A 20797-nucleotide genomic window follows, 5' to 3' on the forward strand; every position below is an offset into this window, starting at 1 on the left:
TGATAAATATTAGAACCTCATTGTGTAAGAAACATAGGGGGAACAGAATCCGACGGCAAATAGTTCAGCTGTCGAAATCCGTTCCCCCACCCCAATGATGAGAGATGTTGATGTATCGGCTTAAAATATGCTTGCCTTTTATTATGATAGGACAGTATAGTATCAATAAAGTTTGACTAAACGGGAATTGAACTTGGGTCGTAATAAGCTAAAAAACAATGAATGCTAGGTGCTGACTGAACTAACCACTAGGCTATTGGGTCCTGTAATTAAGTGCAATTTGATAAATATTAGAACCTCATTGTGTAAGAAACATAGGGGGAACAGAATCCGACGGCAAATAGTTCAGCTGTCGAAATCCATTCCCCCACCCCAATGATGAGAGATGTTGATGTATCGGCTTAAAATATGCTTGCCTTTTATTATGATAGGACAGTATAGTATCAATAAAGTTTGACTAAACGGGAATTGAACTTGGGTCGCAATGAGCTGAAAAACAATGAATGCTAGTGCAGACTGCACTGACCACTAAGCTATTGGGCTTCATAATAAAATGCAATGTGAGTAATGTTAGAACCTCATTATGTAAGAAACATTGGGGGAACAGAATCCGACGGCAAATAGTTCAGCTGTCGAAATCCGTTCCCCCACCCCAATGATGAGAGATGTTGATGTATCGGCTTAAAATATGCTTAATCTATTCTGTGTGTGGATGGAGCTTAAACAGCATCAATTTGATAAATATTAGAACCTCAGTGTGTCAGAAATATTGGGGGAACAGAATCCGACGGCAAAAAAAACAGCTCTCGGAATCCGTTACCCCACTCCCATTATGAGAGTTGTTGATGTAATGGCTTAAAAAATGCTGATTTTATTTTTGTGTGTGGATGGAGCTTAACTTGCATCAGTTTAAAGAATTTTTTTTTTTTGCCTTTTATTATGATAGGACAGTATAGTATCGAAAGTTTGACGAACCGGGACCTGAACTCGGGTCGTAATAAGCTGAAAAACAATGAACGCCAGTGCAGAGTGTACTGACCACTAGGCTATTGGGTTCAGCAACTTGCTGCTATGTGATAAATGTTAGAACCTCATTGTGTACATAGTCACATGTTTGCCGGGAGCCAGAGCGCCTGACATCAAAGCAAATTTAAAAGTGCTGGCTAATGCTAATCGTAAATTCTCTAAGATCATTATTCATGTCGGCACTAATGATGTTCGACTCCGCCAGTCGGAGATCACCAAAATTAATATTAAAGAGGTGTGTGAACTTGCAAGTACGATGTCAAGGACTGTAATTTGCTCTGGCCCCCTTCCTGTTCGCAGGAGTGATGAGATAGTTAGTAGATTGTGTTCGCTTAACGGTTGGCTGTCTCGGTGGTGTCCGCAACATAATATAGAATTCATAGACAATTGGAAAAGTTTTTGGGGCAAACCTGACCTGTTGAAAAGAGATGGTATTCATCCCTCCTGGGATGGTGCTGCTCTTCTCTCTAGTAATATGGCTCATAGTCTTAGAGCTCAAACATGACAATCTGGGGCTCAGGTCAGGAAGCAGACAGACTGGCTAAACCGACCGTCTGCTAGCGGCCTCGCGTCACCCAGGTCAGATAAATCCTATCACATAGAGCCTCTTTCACCTAGCTATCATCATATAGAGACTGTGTCTGTTCCCCGAATTTGGAAATCCAAAAAACGTTTTAACCCATCTAAGGTTAAAAATTTAATTGATGTTCAACAAATAAAAAACAGCTATAATACAGATGAGCAAATGCTAAAGCTTGGGTTGCTGAATATTCGATCGCTTACTTCAAAAGCACTCGTTGTTAACGATATGATTTCAGATAATAACCTAGATTTGCTGTGTTTGACAGAAACCTGGCTAAAACCAAACGATTACATTACTTTAAATGAATCAACCCCGCAAGATTACTGTTATAAACATGAGCCTCGTCTGAAACGCAAAGGGGGTGGTGTTGCTGTAATTTATAGTAATAGTTTCAAAACCACTAAGAAATCAAGTTTCAAATATAATTCTTTTGAAGCATTGGTGCTTAATGTAAAAATATATAGTGTAAACGATAAATCACGTTTGAGATTTGTGCTGGGTACTGTATACAGGCCACCAGGGCACCATACAGACTTTATCAAAGAATTTGCGGACTTTCTATCAGAATTAATATTGACTGCAGATAAAGTACTAATTGTTGGTGATTTTAATATACACATCGATAATGAAAAAGATGCATTGGGATTGGCATTTAAAGACATTGTAAATTCAATTGGAGTTAGACAACACGTGTCAGGACCTACTCATCGTCGTAATCATACTCTAGATCTAATATTATCACATGGAATAGATGTGGATGCCGTTGAAATTCTGCAGCAGAGCGATGACATCTCAGATCATTATCTAGTCTCGTGTAATTTGCACTTAGCCAAGGCTGCAAAGCCGACTCCGTGTTTCAAATATGTTAGACCTATTACTTCTGCTACTAAAGATTGCTTTATTAATAATCTTCCTGATCAGTTTCATCATCTCAGCATCCCAGATAGCTTAGAAGAACTCGATATTGCAACAGAAACTTTTAACTCTCTCTTTTCCAGCACTTTAGACACAGTTGCTCCGTTGCGCTTAAAGAAGATTAAAGAAAATAGTCCAACGCCGTGGTACAACGAGCACACTCAGGCCCTTAAGAGAGCAGCCAGAAAAATGGAGCGCAACTGGAAGAAAACAAAACTAGAGGTATTTCGCATTTCATGGAAGGAGAGCTCAATTACTTACAGAGAGGCTTTAAAAGCGGCTAGATCTGCTTATTTTTCAACCCTATTAGAAGAAAATAAACATAATCCTAGGTATTTATTTGAAACGGTGGCTAAACTAACGAAAAATAAAGCTTCAAGCCCAGAAGTTTCCAAGCAACACAGCAGTAATGATTTTATGAACTTCTTCACTTATAAGATTGATAATATCAGGGACAAAATTATAACTATGCAACCGTCTACTACAGTATCGCATCAGGCAGTGCATTGTAGCCTCCCTGAGGAAAAATTTGATTCATTCGTTGCTATAGGAGAGGAAGAATTTACTAAACTCATTAAATCATCTAAATCGACAACATGTATGTTAGACCCTATACCAACTAAGCTACTGAAAGAGATGCTTCCAGAGGTCCTAGATCCTCTTCTTAATATCATTAATTCATCTTTGTCTCTAGGATACGTACCAAAAAACTTTAAGCTGGCTATGATTAAACCGCTTGTTAAAAAAACGCAACTTGATCCTACAGAATTAGTCAATTACAGGCCGATCTCGAATCTACCTTTTCTGTCAAAGATATTAGAAAAGGCAGTATCCTCACAACTGTGTTCCTTTCTTGAAAGAAATGATATCTGCGAGGATTTCCAGTCAGTATTTAGACCGTACCATAGTACCGAGACAGCTCTCGTTAGAGTCACAAATGATTTGCTCTTATCATCCGATCGTGGTTGTATCTCGCTATTAGTGTTACTCGATCTTAGTGCTGCGTTTGACACCATTGACCACAACGTTCTTTTAAATAGATTAGAACATTATGTTGGCATTACGGGAAATGCACTAGCATGGTTTAAATCATACTTATCTGACCGTTATCAGTTTGTAGCAGTAAATGATGAGATGTCTCATCGATCACAAGTTCAGTATGGCGTACCACAAGGCTCAGTACTAGGACCGCTGCTGTTCACTCTGTACATGCTACCATTAGGAGATATCATTAGGAAACATGGAATTAGCTTTCACTGTTATGCTGACGATACTCAGCTGTATATTTCTTCAAAACCTAACGAAACTTATCAATTCATAAAATTAACGGAATGCATAGCAGATATAAAAAATTGGATGACTCGTAATTTCCTACTTCTAAATTCTGAAAAAACAGAGTTTCTAATTATTGGACAAAAAACTTCCTCACGTAATAACCTAGAATACTGTCTAACACTTGATGGCTGCTCTGTTAAGTCTTCGTCGTCGGTTAGGAACCTGGGTGTGCTCTTTGATACCAATCTTTCATTTGAAAGTCACGTGTCTAGTATCTGTAAAACTGCATTTTTCCATCTTAAAAATATATCTAAATTACGCCATATGCTCTCATTGACAAATGCGGAACAATTAGTTCATGCGTTCATGACCTCAAGGCTAGATTATTGCAATGCTCTACTGGGTGGTTGCCCTGCACGTTTAATAAACAAACTACAGCTGGTTCAAAACGCAGCAGCTCGAGTTCTTACCAGAACCAGGAAGTATGACCATATTAGCCCGGTTCTGTCAAAACTGCATTGGCTCCCTATTAAACATCGCATAAATTTTAAAATATTGCTGATTACTTACAAAGCACTAAATGGTTTAGCTCCGCAGTACTTGAGCGAGCTCTTAACGCATTATAGTCCGTCACGTCTATTGCGATCTCAAAATTCCGGCCAGTTGATAATACCTAGAATATCAAAATCGACTGCTGGCGGTAGATCCTTCTCCTATTTAGCACCAAAACTCTGGAACAGTCTTCCTACCATTGTCCGGGAAGCAGACACACTCTGTCAGTTCAAAGCCAGATTAAAGACACATCTCTTTGGCCTAGCATTCACATAATACATTATAGACTTCTATAATTTAATGTTAGGCTGCATAGATTAGGTCAGCCGGAACCGGGAACACTTCCCAAAAATCCTGATGTACTCGTTACATCATGAGAAGAATGGCATCTACGCTAATTTTAGTGTCTGTGTTTATCCCGAGGTTTTCCTGCAGCCTGCCGGATCCAGGCCGTATCCAGATCTGACGAAGGACCTTCGCCTGGACCGATGACAACGCAGTGCTAAAGTGCCAACTAGTCTCTCCCTATGGAGGATCCCTCTACCACTCTACAGATAAGGCGTTGTCGGGAAATTCGTTTCGCGTTCCTACCCCAAAGCAACAAAATAAAATAAAATTCTTTATCAAAATTTATAAGGAAAGACAAGTACTTTGTTTAGGCTTGGCTTGTAGGGAATTCCAAACCTGCGTATTTTCAAACGCACATAACTATAGAACCCATTCTAAATGCGCATGTGAACGCCATCAGCGTTTCTCACAGGTTCGCGTTTAAAGTCTGTGTAGAGGGAATGGTGTCGTCTTAGCGGCCCCTAATTTAATAACAAATGATCGTTGCGACGGAAGCAAATCAATCAAAACTAACTTTAGATGGAAAATAACTTAACTCTGCTATAAAGCCAAAACAATCTCTGTTACCTTAAATTATACGCTTATCTCTGTGAAGCTGCTTTGAAACAATCTACGTTGTTAAAAGCGCTATATAAATGAAGATGACTTGACTTGACTTGACTTGTAAGAAACATAGGGGGAACAGAATCCGACGGCAAAAAGTTCAGCTGTTGAAATCTGTTCCCCCACCCCAATGATGAGAGATGTTGATGTATCGGCTTTAAACATGCTTATTCTATTGTGTGTGGATGGAGCTTAAACAGCGTCAATTTGATAAATATTAGAACCTCAGTGTGTCAGAAATATGGGGGGAACAGAATCCGACAGAAAAAAACCCCAGCTGTCGGAATCCGTTCCCCCACTCCCATTATGAGAGTTGTTGATGTAATGGCTTGACAAATGCTGATTTTGTTTTTGTGTGTGGATGGAGCTTAACTTGCATCAGTTTAAAGAATATGTTATTTTGCCTTTTATTATGATAGGACAGTATAGTATCAATAAAGCTTGACGAAACGGGACTTGAACTTGGGTCGCAATGAGCTGAAAAACAATGAATGCAAGTGCAGATTGCACTAACCACTAAGCTATTGGGCTTCATATTAAATTCCAGTGTGAGTATTGTTAGAACCTCATTGTGTAAGAAACATAGGGGGAACAGAATCCGACGGCAAATAGTTCAGCTGTCGAAATCCGTTCCCCCACCCCAATAATGAGAGATGTTGATGTATTGGCTTAAAATATGCTTATTCTATTCTGTGTGTGGATGGAGCTTAAACAGCATCAATTTGATAAATATTAGAACCTCAGTGTGTCAGAAATATGGGGGGAACAGATTCCGACGGCAAAAAAACCCAGCTCTCGGAATCCTTTACCCCACTCCCATTATGAGAGTTGTTGATGTAATGGCTTAAAAAATGCTGATTTTATTTTTGTGTGTGGATGGAGCTTAACTTCCATCAGTTTAAAGAATATATTTTTTTGCCTTTTATTATGATAGGACAGTATAGTATAGAAAGTTTGACGAACCGGGACTTGAACTCGGGTCGTAATAAGCTGAAAAACAATAAATGCCAGTGTAGAGTGTACTGACCACTACACTATTGGGTTCAGTAACTTGCTGCAATATGATAAATGTTAGAACCTCATTGTGTAAGAAACATAGGGGGAACAGAATCCGACGGCAAATAGTTTAGCTGTCGAAATCCGTTTCCCCACCCCAATGATGAGAGATGTTGATGTATCGGCTTAAAATATGCTTATTCTATTCTGTGTGTGGAACTTAAACAGCATCAATTTGATAAATATTAGAACCTCAGTGTGTCAGAAATATGGGGGGAACAGTATCCGACGGCAAAAAAGCCCAGCTCTCGGAATCCGTTCCCCCACTCCCCTTATGAGAGTTGTTGATGTAATGGCTTAAAAAATGCTGATTTTATTTTTGTGTGTGGATGGAGCTTAACTTGCATCAGTTTAAAGATTTTTTTTTTTTTGCCTTTTATTATGATAGGACAGTATAGTATCGAAAGTTTGACGAACCGGGACTTGAACTCGGGTCGTAATAAGCTGAAAAACAATAAATGCCAGTGTAGAGTGTACTGACCACTAGGCTATTGGGTTTAGTAACTTGCTGCAATATGATAAATGTTAGAACCTCACTGTGTAAGAAACATAGGGGGAACAGAATCCGACGGCAAATAGTTCAGCTGTCGAAATCCATTCCCCCACCCCAATGATGAGAGATGTTGATGTATCGGCTTAAAATATGCTTATTCTATTCTGTGTGTGGATGGAGCTTAAACAGCATCAATTTGATAAATGTTAGAACCTCAGTGCGTCAGAAATATGGGGGGAACAGATTCCGACGGCAAAAAAAAACATCTCTCGGAATCCGTTCCCCCACTCCCATGATGAGAGGTGTTTATGTAATGGCTTAAAAAATGCTGATTTTATTTTTGTGTGTGGATGGAGCTTAACTTGCATCAGTTTAAAGAATATTTTTTTTTGCCTTTTATTATGATAGGACAGTATAGTATCAAGAAAGTTTGACGAACCGGGACCTGAACTCGGGTCGTAATAAGCTGAAAAACAATGAATGCCAGTGTAGAGTGTACTGACCACTACACTATTGGGTTCAGTACTTTGCTACAATGTGATAAATGTTAGAACCTCATTGTGTAAGAAACATAGGGGGAACAGAATCCGACGGCAAATAGTTTAGCTGTCGAAATCCGTTCCCCCACCCCAATGATGAGAGATGTTGATGTATCGGCTTAAAATATGCTTATTCTATTCTGTGTGTGGATGGAGCTTAAACAGCATCAATTTGATAAATATTAGAACCTCAGTGCGTCAGAAGTATGGGGGGAACAGAATCCGACGGCAAAAAAAACAGCTGTCGGAATCCGTTCCCCCACTACCATTATGAGAGATGTTGATGTAATGGCTTGACAAATGCTGATTTTGTTTTTGTGTGTGGATGGAGCTTAACTTGCATCAGTTTAAAGAATATGTTATTTTGCCTTTTATTATGATAGGACAGTATAGTATCAATAAAGTTTGACGAAAGAGGACTTGAACTCGGGTCGTAATAAGCCGAAACACAATGAAAACCAGTGCAGAGTGTACTGACCACTAGGCTATTGGGTTTAGGAACTTATTGCAATGTGATAAATGTTAGAACCTCATTGTGTAAGAAACATAGGGGGAACAGAATCTGACGGCAAATAGTTCAGCTGTCGGAATCCGTTCCCCCACTCCCATGATGAGAGTTGTTGATGTAATGGCTTAAAAAATGCTGATTTTATTTTTGTGTGTGGATGGAGCTTAACTTGCATCAGTTTAAAGAATATATTTTTTTGCCTTTTATTATGATAGGACAGTATGGTATCAAGAAAGTTTGACGAACCAGGACTTGAACTCGGGTCGCAATGAGCTGAAAAACAATGAATGCTAGTGCAGACTGCACTGACCACTAAGCTATTGGGCTTCATAATAAAATGCAATGTGAGTAATGTTAGAACCTCATTATGTAAGAAACATTGGGGGAACAGAATCCGACGGCAAATAGTTCAGCTGTCGAAATCCGTTCCCCCACCCCAATGATGAGAGATGTTGATGTATCGGCTTAAAATATGCTTATTCTATTCTGTGTGTGGATGGAGCTTAAACAGCATCAATTTGATAAATATTAGAACCTCAGTGTGTCAGAAATATGGGGGGAACAGAATCCGACGGCAAAAAAGCCCAGCTCTCGGAATCCGTTCCCCCACTCCCCTTATGAGAGTTGTTGATGTAATGGCTTAAAAAATGCTGATTTTATTTTTGTGTGTGGATGGAGCTTAACTTGCATCAGTTTAAAGAATTTTTTTTTTTGCCTTTTATTATGATAGGACAGTATAGTATCGAAAGTTTGACGAACCGGGACTTGAACTCGGGTCGTAAAATAAGCTGAAAAACAATGAATGTCAGTGTAGAGTGTACTGACCACTAGGCTATTGGGTTTAGTAACTTGCTGCAATATGATAAATGTTAGAACCTCACTGTGTAAGAAACATAGGGGGAACAGAATCCGACGGCAAATAGTTCAGCTGTCGAAATCTGTTCCCCCACCCCAATGATGAGAGATGTTGATGTATCGGCTTTAAACATGCTTATTCTATTCTGTGTGTGGATGGAGCTTAAACAGCGTCAATTTGATAAATATTAGAACCTCATTGTGTCAGAAATATGGGGGGAACAGAATCCGAGGGCAAAAAAACCCAGCTCTCGGAATCCGTTCCCCCACTACCATTATGAGAGTTTTTGATGTAATGGCTTAAAAAATGCTGATTTTATTTTTGTGTGTGGATGGAGCTTAACTTGCATCAGTTTAAAGACATTTTTTTTTTGCCTTTTATTATGATAGGACAGTATAGTATCAAGAAAGTTTGACGAACCGGGACCTGAACTCGGGTCGTAATAAGCTGAAAAACAATGAATGCCAGTGTAGAGTGTACTGACCACTACACTATTGGGTTCAGTACTTTGCTACAATGTGATAAATGTTAGAACCTCATTGTGTAAGAAACATAGGGGGAACAGAATTCGACGGCAAATAGTTTAGCTGTCGAAATCCGTTTCCCCACCCCAATGATGAGAGATGTTGATGTATCGGCTTAAAATATGCTTATTCTATTCTGTGTGTGGATGGAGCTTAAACAGCATCAATTTGATAAATATTAGAACCTCAGTGTGTCAGAAATATGGGAGGAACAGAATGCGACGGCAAAAAAACAGCTGTCGGAATCCGTTCCCCCACTACAATTATGAGAGATGTTGATGTAATGGCTTGACAAATGCTGATTTTGTTTTTGTGTGTGGATGGAGCTTAACTTGCATCGGTTTAAAGAATATGTTATTTTGCCTTTTATTATGATAGGACAGTATAGTATCAAGAAAGTTTGACGAACCAGGACTTGAACTCGGGTCGCAATGAGCTGAAAAACAATGAATGCTAGTGCAAATTGCACTGACCACTAAGCTATTGGGCTTCATAAAAAATTGCAATGTGAGTAATGTTAGAACCTCATTGTGTAAGAAACATAGGGGGAACAGAATCCGACGGCAAATAGTTCGGCTGTCGAAATCCGTTCCCCCACCCCAATGATGAGAGATGTTGATGTATCGGCTTAAAATATGCTTATTCTCTTCTGTGTGTGGATGGAGCTTAAACAGCATCAATTTGATAAATATTAGAACCTCAGTGTGTCAGAAATATGGGGGGAACAGAATCCGACGGCAAAAAAACCCAGCTCTCGGAATCCGTTACCCCACTCCCATTATGAGAGTTGTTGATGTAATGGCTTAAAAAATGCTGATTTTATTTTTGTGTGTGGATGGAGCTTAACTTCCATCAGTTTAAAGAATATATTTTTTTGCCTTTTATTATGATAGGACAGTATGGTATCAAGAAAGTTTGATGAACCGGGAATTGAACTTGGGTCGTAATAAGCTAAAAAACAATGAATGCTAGGTGCTGACTGAACTAACCACTAGGCTATTGGGTCCTGTAATTAAGTGCAATTTGATAAATATTAGAACCTCATTGTGTAAGAAACATAGGGGGAACAGAATCCGACGGCAAATAGTTCAGCTGTCGAAATCCGTTCCCCCACCCCAATGATGAGAGATGTTGATGTATCGGCTTAAAATATGCTTGCCTTTTATTATGATAGGACAGTATAGTATCAATAAAGTTTGACTAAACGGGAATTGAACTTGGGTCGTAATAAGCTAAAAAACAATGAATGCTAGGTGCTGACTGAACTAACCACTAGGCTATTGGGTCCTGTAATTAAGTGCAATTTGATAAATATTAGAACCTCATTGTGTAAGAAACATAGGGGGAACAGAATCCGACGGCAAATAGTTCAGCTGTCGAAATCCATTCCCCCACCCCAATGATGAGAGATGTTGATGTATCGGCTTAAAATATGCTTATTCTATTCTGTGTGTGGATGGAGCTTAAACAGCATCAATTTGATAAATATTAGAACCTCAGTGCGTCAGAAATATGGGGGGAACAGATTCCGACGGCAAAAAAAACAATCTCTCGGAATCCGTTCCCCCACTCCCATGATGAGAGGTGTTGATGTAATGGCTTAAAAAATGCTGATTTTATTTTTGTGTGTGGATGGAGCTTAACTTGCATCAGTTTAAAGAATATGTTATTTTGCCTTTTATTATGATAGGACAGTATAGTATCAATAAAGTTCGACGAAAGAGGACTTGAACTCGGGTCGTAATAAGCCGAAACACAATGAAAACCAGTGCAGAGTGTACTGACCACTAGGCTATTGGGTTTAGGAACTTATGGCAATGTGATAAATGTTAGAACCTCATTGTGTAAGAAACATAGGGGGAACAGAATCTGACGGCAAATAGTTCAGCTGTCGGAATCCGTTCCCCCACTCCCATGATGAGAGTTGTTGATGTAATGGCTTAAAAAATGCTGATTTTATTTTTGTGTGTGGATGGAGCTTAACTTGCATCAGTTTAAAGAATATATTTTTTTGCCTTTTATTATGATAGGACAGTATGGTATCAAGAAAGTTTGACGAACCAGAACTTGAACTCGGGTCGCAATGAGCTGAAAAACAATGAATGCTAGTGCAGACTGCACTGACCACTAAGCTATTGGGCTTCATAATAAAATGCAATGTGAGTAATGTTAGAACCTCATTATGTAAGAAACATTGGGGGAACAGAATCCGACGGCAAATAGTTCAGTTGTCGAAATCCGTTCCCCCACCCCAATGATGAGAGATGTTGATGTATCGGCTTAAAATATGCTTATTCTTTTCTGTGTGTGGATGGAGCTTAAACAGCATCAATTTGATAAATATTAGAACCTCAGTGTGTCAGAAATATGGGGGGAACAGAATCCGACGGCAAAAAAAACAGCTCTCGGAATCCGTTACCCCACTCCCATTATGAGAGTTGTTGATGTAATGGCTTAAAAAATGCTGATTTTATTTTTGTGTGTGGATGGAGCTTAACTTGCATCAGTTTAAAGAATTTTTTTTTTTGCCTTTTATTATGATAGGACAGTATAGTATCGAAAGTTTGACGAACCGGGACCTGAACTCGGGTCGTAATAAGCTGAAAAACAATGAATGCCAGTGTAGAGTGTACTGACCACTACACTATTGGGTTCAGTACTTTGCTACAATGTGATAAATGTTAGAACCTCATTGTGTAAGAAACATAGGGGGAACAGAATCCGACGGCAAATAGTTTAGCTGTCGAAATCCGTTCCCCCACCCCAATGATGAGAGATGTTGATGTATCAGCTTAAAATATGCTTATTCTATTCTGTGTGTGGATGGAGCTTAAACAGCATCAATTTGATAAATATTAGAACCTCAGTGTGTCAGAAATATGGGAGGAACAGAATGCGACGGCAAAAAAACAGCTGTCGGAATCCGTTCCCCCACTACAATTATAAGAGATGTTGATGTAATGGCTTGACAAATGCTGATTTTGTTTTTGTGTGTGGATGGAGCTTAACTTGCATCGGTTTAAAGAATATGTTATTTTGCCTTTTATTATGATAGGACAGTATAGTATCAAGAAAGTTTGACGAACCAGGACTTGAACTCGGGTCGCAATGAGCTGAAAAACAATGAATGCTAGTGCCGATTGCACTGACCACTAAGCTATTGGGCTTCATAATAAATTGCAATGTGAGTAATGTTAGAACCTCATTGTGTAAGAAACATAGGGGGAACAGAATCCGACGGCAAATAGTTCAGCTGTCGAAATCCGTTCCCCCACCCCAATGATGAGAGATGTTGATGTATCGGCTTAAAATATGCTTGCCTTTTATTATGATAGGACAGTATGGTATCAATAAAGTTTGACTAAACGGGACTTGAACTTGGGTCGTAATAAGCTGAAAAACAATGAATGCTAGTGCAGAGTGTACTGACCACTAGGCTATTGGGTTCAATAACTTGCTGCAATGTGATAAATGTTAGAACCTCATTGTGTAAGAAACATAGGGGGAATAGAATCCGACGGCAAATAGTTCAGCTGTCGAAATCTGTTTCCCCACCCCAATGATGAGAGATGTTGATGTATCGGCTTAAAATATGCTTATTCTATTCTGTGTGTGGAACTTAAACAGCATCAATTTGATAAATATTAGAACCTCAGTGTGTCAGAAATATGGGGGGAACAGAATCTGACGGCCAAATAAACAGCTGTCGAAATCCGTTCCCCCACTCCCATTATGAGAGGTTTTGATGTAATGGCTTAACAAATGCTTGTTTTATTTTTGTGTATGGATGGAGCTTAACTTGCATAAGTTTAAAGAATATATTTTTTTGCCTTTTATTATGATAGGACAGTATAGTATCAAGAAAGTTTGACGAACCGGGACATGAACTCGGGTCGCCCAAAGCTAAAAAAAAAAAAATTGTCGGGGAACTGACCACTAGGCTATTGAGGCTAGCAAATTTCTTCAATTTGATAAGTCTTAGAACCTTATTATGTGTTACGAACCTCCTTGTTAGTCTAGGGGTTAAATGAAGTCGTAACAAAATGTAAATAAAAAAAAAGTCTGACGGTCACATCAATCCCCTGATCCAGAAAAGCACAAACACAAAATTAAGCAAATATCTTAATTTATTAATAACAAAGGAAGCAAATCTTCAGGAGAGGGCCAGGCCAACATAACAAACAAAAATCCTCTAACTAAACACGAAAACTCTAACTAACCTTAACAAAAAAAAAAAAGAAAAAGAAAAGAAATGACAGAGTCTTACCTATCTCCCTGTCTACCATAAACATAAACAAAATTTTATATTCAAAAAAAAATGGCACCCTCTCCCTACCGCTTCCAAAGAAAGACAAACAAAAGTATTTACATAAATTAGAAAATAACACAAAAGAATCATAAAAACACCCACCATAGCGTTCACACGCTCTCTCATAGTTTGTAATTGCCAAGTTCATTCACAAAGTTAAGAGGTAATAAAGACCACACTTGGTCACACTGAAACGCACAAAAGAACACCAGTCTGGATCAGGACAAAGAGTGAGCGCGTAGCCGTCAGCACCCCAGCATTGTCTCTTTGCCGTCTTATACACCTTGGATCTCTGTAGCGTTCACTCAGTACTGATGAATGATGGACATCAGCTGGAATCCAATTAGCAATCTATAACAGAGAGAGTCAGAAAGAGCAAGAGATGGAAACATGCAATGCATAATTTGCCCAGTAGGTGACACTCTCCCAAGAGCGCATAATTCACAAATACAGCCACAGGGCGTAACATTATGTAAGAAACATAGGGGGAACAGAATCCGACGGCAAATATTTCAGCTGTCGAAATCTGTTCCCCCACCCCAGAGATGTTGATGTATCGGCTTAAAATATGCTTATTCTATTCTGTGTGTGGATGGAGCTTAAACAGCATCAATTTGATAAATGTTAGAACCTCAGTGTGTCAGAAATATGGGGGGAACAGAATTCGATGGCAAAAAAAACCCATCTCTCGGAATCCTTTCCCCCACTCCCATGATGAGATGTGTTGATGTAATGGCTTAAAAAATGCTGATTTTATTTTTGTGTGTGCATGGAGCTTAACTTGCATCAGTTTAAAGAATATATTTTTTTGCCTTTTATTATGATAGGACAGTATAGTATCAAGAAAGTTTGATGAACCGGGAATTGAACTTGGGTCGTAATAAGCTAAAAAACAATGAATGTTAGGTGCTGACTGAACTAACCATTAGGCTATTGCGTCCTGTGATTAATTGCAATGTGATAAATATTAGAACCTCATTGAGTAAGAAACAGGGGGAACAGAATCCGATGGCAAATAGTTCAGCTGTCGAAATCCGTTCCCCCACCCCAATGATGAGAGATGTTGATGTATCGGCTTAAAATATGTTTATTCTATTCTGTGTGTGGATGGAGCTTAAACAGCATCAATTTGATAAATATTAGAACCTCAGTGTGTCAGAAATATGGGGGGAACAGAATCCGACGGCAAAAAAAACCAGCTCTCGGAATCCGTTCCCCCACTCCCATGATGAGAGGTGTTGATGTAATGGCTTAAAAAATGCTGATTTTATTTTTGTGTGTGGATGGAGCTTAATTTGCATCAGTTTAAAGAATTTTTTTTTTTTGCCTTTTATTATGATAGGACAGTATAGTATCGAAAATTTGACGAACCGGAACTTGAACTCGGGTCGTAATAAGCTGAAAAACAGTGAATGCCAGTGCAGAGTACTGACCACTAGGCTATTGGGTTCAGTAACTTGCTGCTATGTGATAAATGTTAGAACCTCATTGTGTAAGAAACATAGGGGGAACAGAATCCGACGGCAAATAGTTCAGCTGTCGAAATCTGTTCCCCCACCCCAATGATGAGAGATGTTGATGTATCGGCTTTAAATATGCTTATTCTATTCTGTGTGTGGATGGAGCTTAAACAGCGTCAATTTGATAAATATTAGAACCTCAGTGTGTCAGAAATATGGGGGGAACAGAATCCGATGGCAAAAAAAAAACAGCTGTCGGAATCCTTTCCCCCACTCCCATTATGAGAGGTTTTGATGTAATGGCTTAAAAAATGCTGATTTTATTTTTGTGTGTGGACGGAACTTAACTTGCATCAGTTTAAAGAATTTTTTTTTTTTTGCCTTTTATTATGATAGGACAGTATAGTATCGAAAGTTTGACGAACCGGTACCTGAACTCGGGTCGTAATAAGCTGAAAAACAATGAATGCCATTGCAGAGTGTACTGACCACTAGGCTATTGGGTTTAGGAACTTATTGCAATGTGATAAATGTTAGAACCTCATTGTGTAAGTAACATAGGGGGAACAGAATCTGACGGCAAATAGTTCAGCTGTCGGAATCCGTTCCCCCACTCCCATGATGAGAGTTGTTGATGTAATGGCTTAAAAAATGCTGATTTTATTTTTGTGTGTGGATGGAGCTTAACTTGCATCAGTTTAAAGAATAAAGAATTTTTGTTTTGCCTTTTATCATGATAGGACAGTATAGAATCAAGAAAGTTTGACGAACCGGGACTTGAACTCGGGGCGTAATAAGCTGAAAAACAATGAATGCCAGTGTAGAGTGTACTGACCCCTAGGCTATTGGGTTCAGTAATTTGCTGTAAAGTGATAAATGTTAGAACCTCATTGTGTAAGAAACATAGGGGGAACAGAATCCGATGGCAAATAGTTTAGCTGTCGAAATCCGTTTCCCCACCCCAATGATGAGAGATGTTGATGTATCTGCTTAAAATATGCTTATTCTATTCTGTGTGTGGAACTTAAACAGCATCAATTTGATAAATATTAGAACCTCAGTGTGTCAGAAATATGGGGGGAACAGAATCCAACGGCAAAAAAAAACAGCTGTCGGAATCCGTTCCCCCACTACCATTATGAGAGGTGTTGATGTAATGGCTTAACAAATGCTTATTTTATTTTTGTGTATGGATGGAGCTTAACTTGCATAAGTTTAAAGAATATATTTTTTTGCCTTTTATTTTGATAGGACAGTATAGTATCAAGAAAGTTTGATGAACCGGGAATTGAACTTGGGTCGTAATAAGCTGAAAAACAATTAATGCTAGGTGCTGACTGCACTAACCACTAGGCTATTGGGTCTTGCAATTAATTACAATGTGATAAATATTAGAACCTCATTGTGTAAGAAACATAGGGGGAACAGAATCCGACGGCAAATAGTTCAGCTGTCGAAATCCGTTCCCCCACCCCAATGATGAGAGATGTTGATGTATCGGCTTAAAATATGCTTATTCTATTCTGTGTGTGGATGGAACTTAAACAGCATCAATTTGATAAATATTCGAACCTCAGTGTGTCAGAAATATGGGGGGAACAGAATCCGACGGCAAAAAAACCCAGCTCTCGGAATCCGTGATCCGTGACACTCCCATGATGAGAGGTGTTGATGTAATGGCTTAACAAATGCTGATTTTATTTTTGTGTGTGGATGGAGCTTAACTTGCATCAGTTTAAAGAATATGTTATTTTGCCTTTTATTATGATAGGACAGTATAGTATCAAGAAAGTCTGATGAACCGGGACTTGAACTCGGGTCGCAATGAGCTGAAAAGCAATGAATGTCAGTGTCAGAGTGTACTGACCACTAGGCTATATGCACCAAGAAATGAACATAAACGTGCAATTCGTCCTAATTACTAGTCTAGAAAAAATCTTTAGTCTATGGCAACTCTAATCACTAGCCTACATTTAATATTTGACATTATTGAATTAGTATCCAGCTCTTTACATTAAATTAGCTGAGTTAACATAATTAGTTAATGAACTAATAAAATAATAAAATAAAGTTTAAATTAAGATACTATCCATATATTTCTATATAGCATTGCTTATTCCACCACACAACGGACTGTTTATAAGGTGACAATCCGTTATACATGTGAAGATTGTAGGCTGTATCTTGAAGATTTTTGTATTGTATTGTATCTTCTGTTATAAAGACGAAGATTGACATTTCGTTAATTAAACAAAATAAGAACACAATTTTGTTAAAAATAAACAACTTTAGGCTACACTGTAAAACCTAACAGTAATATGTACTAAATAGAATTGAGTTCACAGCACTCAAATATTACCGAAACTTGAATGACTTGAAACTTGAATTATAGAACATTTCTAGATCCCAGAATGATATAATTAAGTGATTAATTAAGTGATGATTGAGCATTATTGATGAGAACCTGCTGTTAACAAGCAGAATCACTGAAGGAAAGAGAAACACAAGAACTACAACTGACTTACAGCCACAGCAAAATCAACTGGAGATAAAAGAAGACATTAAATATCTCAATATTTCAGCAGAGGAGGATTAAACAACTCCTCGAACAGCATTACAAGCTTCACTTATTATTAACCACTTTGACTTCATTACTGCCATTCGTCTACAGAAGTTCTTATTAGAATTAACAAAGGTTTAGAAGTTGATGATTTGAGTTTCATTTAAGGTCACCGTGATGGAGATCAGCGTTTGCTTTAGTTGGGCTCTTGGCCCTTGACTTTTGCACTTAAAGGAGAACTCTGGTCAATTTTAACATTGAGCTCATTTTTTTTTGTAAATTTGGAGTGCTGTCAGTACAGAGAACAACGACAAATATCGGTCACAGTAGTCGATTGTCGAGTTCACGTGCATAGGTTTAGTACTTATGATCACACGCGTGAACTCGACAATCGACTACTGTGGACTTCGAACGAAAACAGGAAGTAAATACAGGTATGTGCGCTGGCTGAAATAACATCATTTTTATTCATATCTTGCACATCTACTTCAGTCAGATTCACCGCGTGTTGACTCTGAAGGAATCACTCACATGGCTGGGCACTTGTAATGACACATCAAGGATGTTAAGAGGCTAAAAGCAGGTTTAAAACTTGCCCCATTGAAGTCAACAGGGTGCAAATTTTAAAAAGAGGATAACACGGTGTAGGCAACACCGATATTTGTCGTTGTTCTCTGTACTGACAGCACTCCAAATGTACAAAAAAATGAGCTCAATGTTAAAATTTACATCTCCTTTAAGATTTTCTTTTGCTGCTATAATTGAGTGTTTATAAAACATATTTGTTATGGCACAAAAGGCAAAGAAAAGTCTGATTGGGTGTTGAGGGTGAAGGATTAATGATGACAATCATCATTTAGTGACTTGATTCACTGATTTCATTGAGAGTCTGATCTCTGATTAAAAGGGCAACATATTAGTTTTACTCAAAACTGTGATTCTACAGCATAAGAGCTAGCCATGTTGTGACCGTCAGATAATATGAAGGATTTCACAAATAGCTGTGCACAAAAAGTTTCACAGAAAAAGTATTGGATTACTAAGACTCACACAGACTGAATCAAGAATCAGCATATGAATCTCAACAATGGTGACCATTAAAAAATGATTCATGCTGCAATGCATGCTGGGTACTAGCATAATACAAAACTTATCCATGGCTCCCAGCATGCATTGTGGCATAAATCATTTTTTTAATGGTCACCATTGTTGAGCTTCATATGCTGATTCTTGATTACTGTGTAAGTCAGCATGATGCCATAAAGGTTTTTAAAATTTGATTGTCACAACAATGGGTCTTACAGCAGAATCAGTTCTATTATAATGAATAATACAAGTAATATATCACCTCTCTAATCAGAGATTAGGCTCTGGAAAAGATCAGAGAATCAAATTACTAAATGATGATTTTTATCATCTAAACACAACCACATGCTCATATTTTCTCTTGGCATATGTGCCATAACAAATGTGTTTTATAAACACTCAGTTACAGCAGCCAGAGGAAACCCTGGTGTTATAAAGTCAAGTGTCAAGAGCCCAACTAAAGCAAACACTGATCTATATCATGGTGTCTTTAAATGAAAATCAATAAATGATTAGCATCTAACCCTCTGTTCATTCTCAATAACAACTTCTGTAGACACATGACAAAAGTCAAACTGTTTAGTAATAAGTGAAGCTGGTAATGCTGTTTGTGTAGTGGTTTAATCCTCCTCTGCTGAGATCTTTAGAGATTTAAACGTCTTTTATCTTGAGTTGATTTCATCTAAGGCTGTGGTTGGAAGTCAGTTGTAGTTTCTCTTTCCTCACACCAGGTGTTAATCACTAATTCTCAATAATCACTTAATTAATCACTTAATTTCTTGACTAAAAAACTATTGTTTTTTTTAAATTAAAAGAATTAAGGCAACCGGTGTCCTCAAGTGTAATAAGTTAACTTAACTTATTGAATTTGACTTTGTGTGTGACATTGTGAGCTAACAGCAACTGCAAGTGCTCTGAGTTCATTTAAAGTTTGTCATTTCACTGTTTTTACTCAATAAAGTGAAGTTTCAGCTATATAAAGTATTTAAATGCAGTGTAAAGTTTAATTGTGTATTAAGAAATATTATTGTTTTAGTGGACTCGATTAAAATAAGTTCAGAGTACTCATAACTATTGTTTGTAACTTAATTGAATTGAGGCAATCGGCTTCCTCAAATGAAATGAGTTAGCTTAACTTGTTGGGTTTTATGTTCTGTTAGATGTGTTTTGACTACTTTTTGTTTAATTATATCTCTAGGTAATGAAGATATAGCCTATTAAAAAAAATCTTATATATAATATATTATATATAAAAAAACTTATAGGCCTATAATAATTTTTTTTTTTTTTTTTTTTAAAGGGCCTCATTGATTAATTTTGCCTGATTGGGGGCTGCTACTTGCTTAAGCTTTTTGAACATAGAAGTGTGATGAAGGCGTGATTGGCTATCAATTTTAAGTGGATAAAGGCATATTTTGTACATGACTACACATTTATCACACTATCATTGATGTAGATGTAATTGATAAGGCCAAGAAAATATGTCGTTGTAACTACATAGCATCTCGTTATTACGAGACAAAGATGTCAGTTTAACGACATAAGATCTCGTTATTACGAGAAAATATGTTGTTTTAACGACATAAGATCTCGTTATTACGAGAAAATACGTTGTTTTAACGACACAAGATCTCGTTATTACGACATAATTGAGTGGAAAAAATAATATGTATGTGGCAGCAATGCGTCACCGTAATTGTTAAACCTTTTATGCAATATTACGTCTGTGGTGTTACTTCAAAACGTATCTGAAATTTCTTTCCTTCAGAGCCATTTAATCTTAAATTTAATGTTTTTTAGACTAAATTGGTTTTAATATTTTAGAATAAAGACTATAAAGGTAGCACAGACCATTTTCCCTGCCTTTTTTATACACATTTAAAAAAAAAAAAATTTGGGAAAAATATGGGCCTTTTTTATTTTTGAAAAATGAAATTTAAATGACCAATAAAACCTTAAAGTAATTTATGTATTTATTAATTATTACCTAAAGTTGCATATCCCTGCTCATTTTAGAACAAACCAAAATTGTACTTCAAATATTGGTAACACCATCGAAATAAGTGGTGGTTTCACCAGTGTTTGATTAAAATTATTTAAAAAT

The sequence above is a fragment of the Squalius cephalus genome, assembly GCF_949319135.1.
Source record: "Squalius cephalus genome assembly, chromosome: 15".
Lineage (NCBI taxonomy): Eukaryota > Metazoa > Chordata > Actinopteri > Cypriniformes > Leuciscidae > Squalius > Squalius cephalus.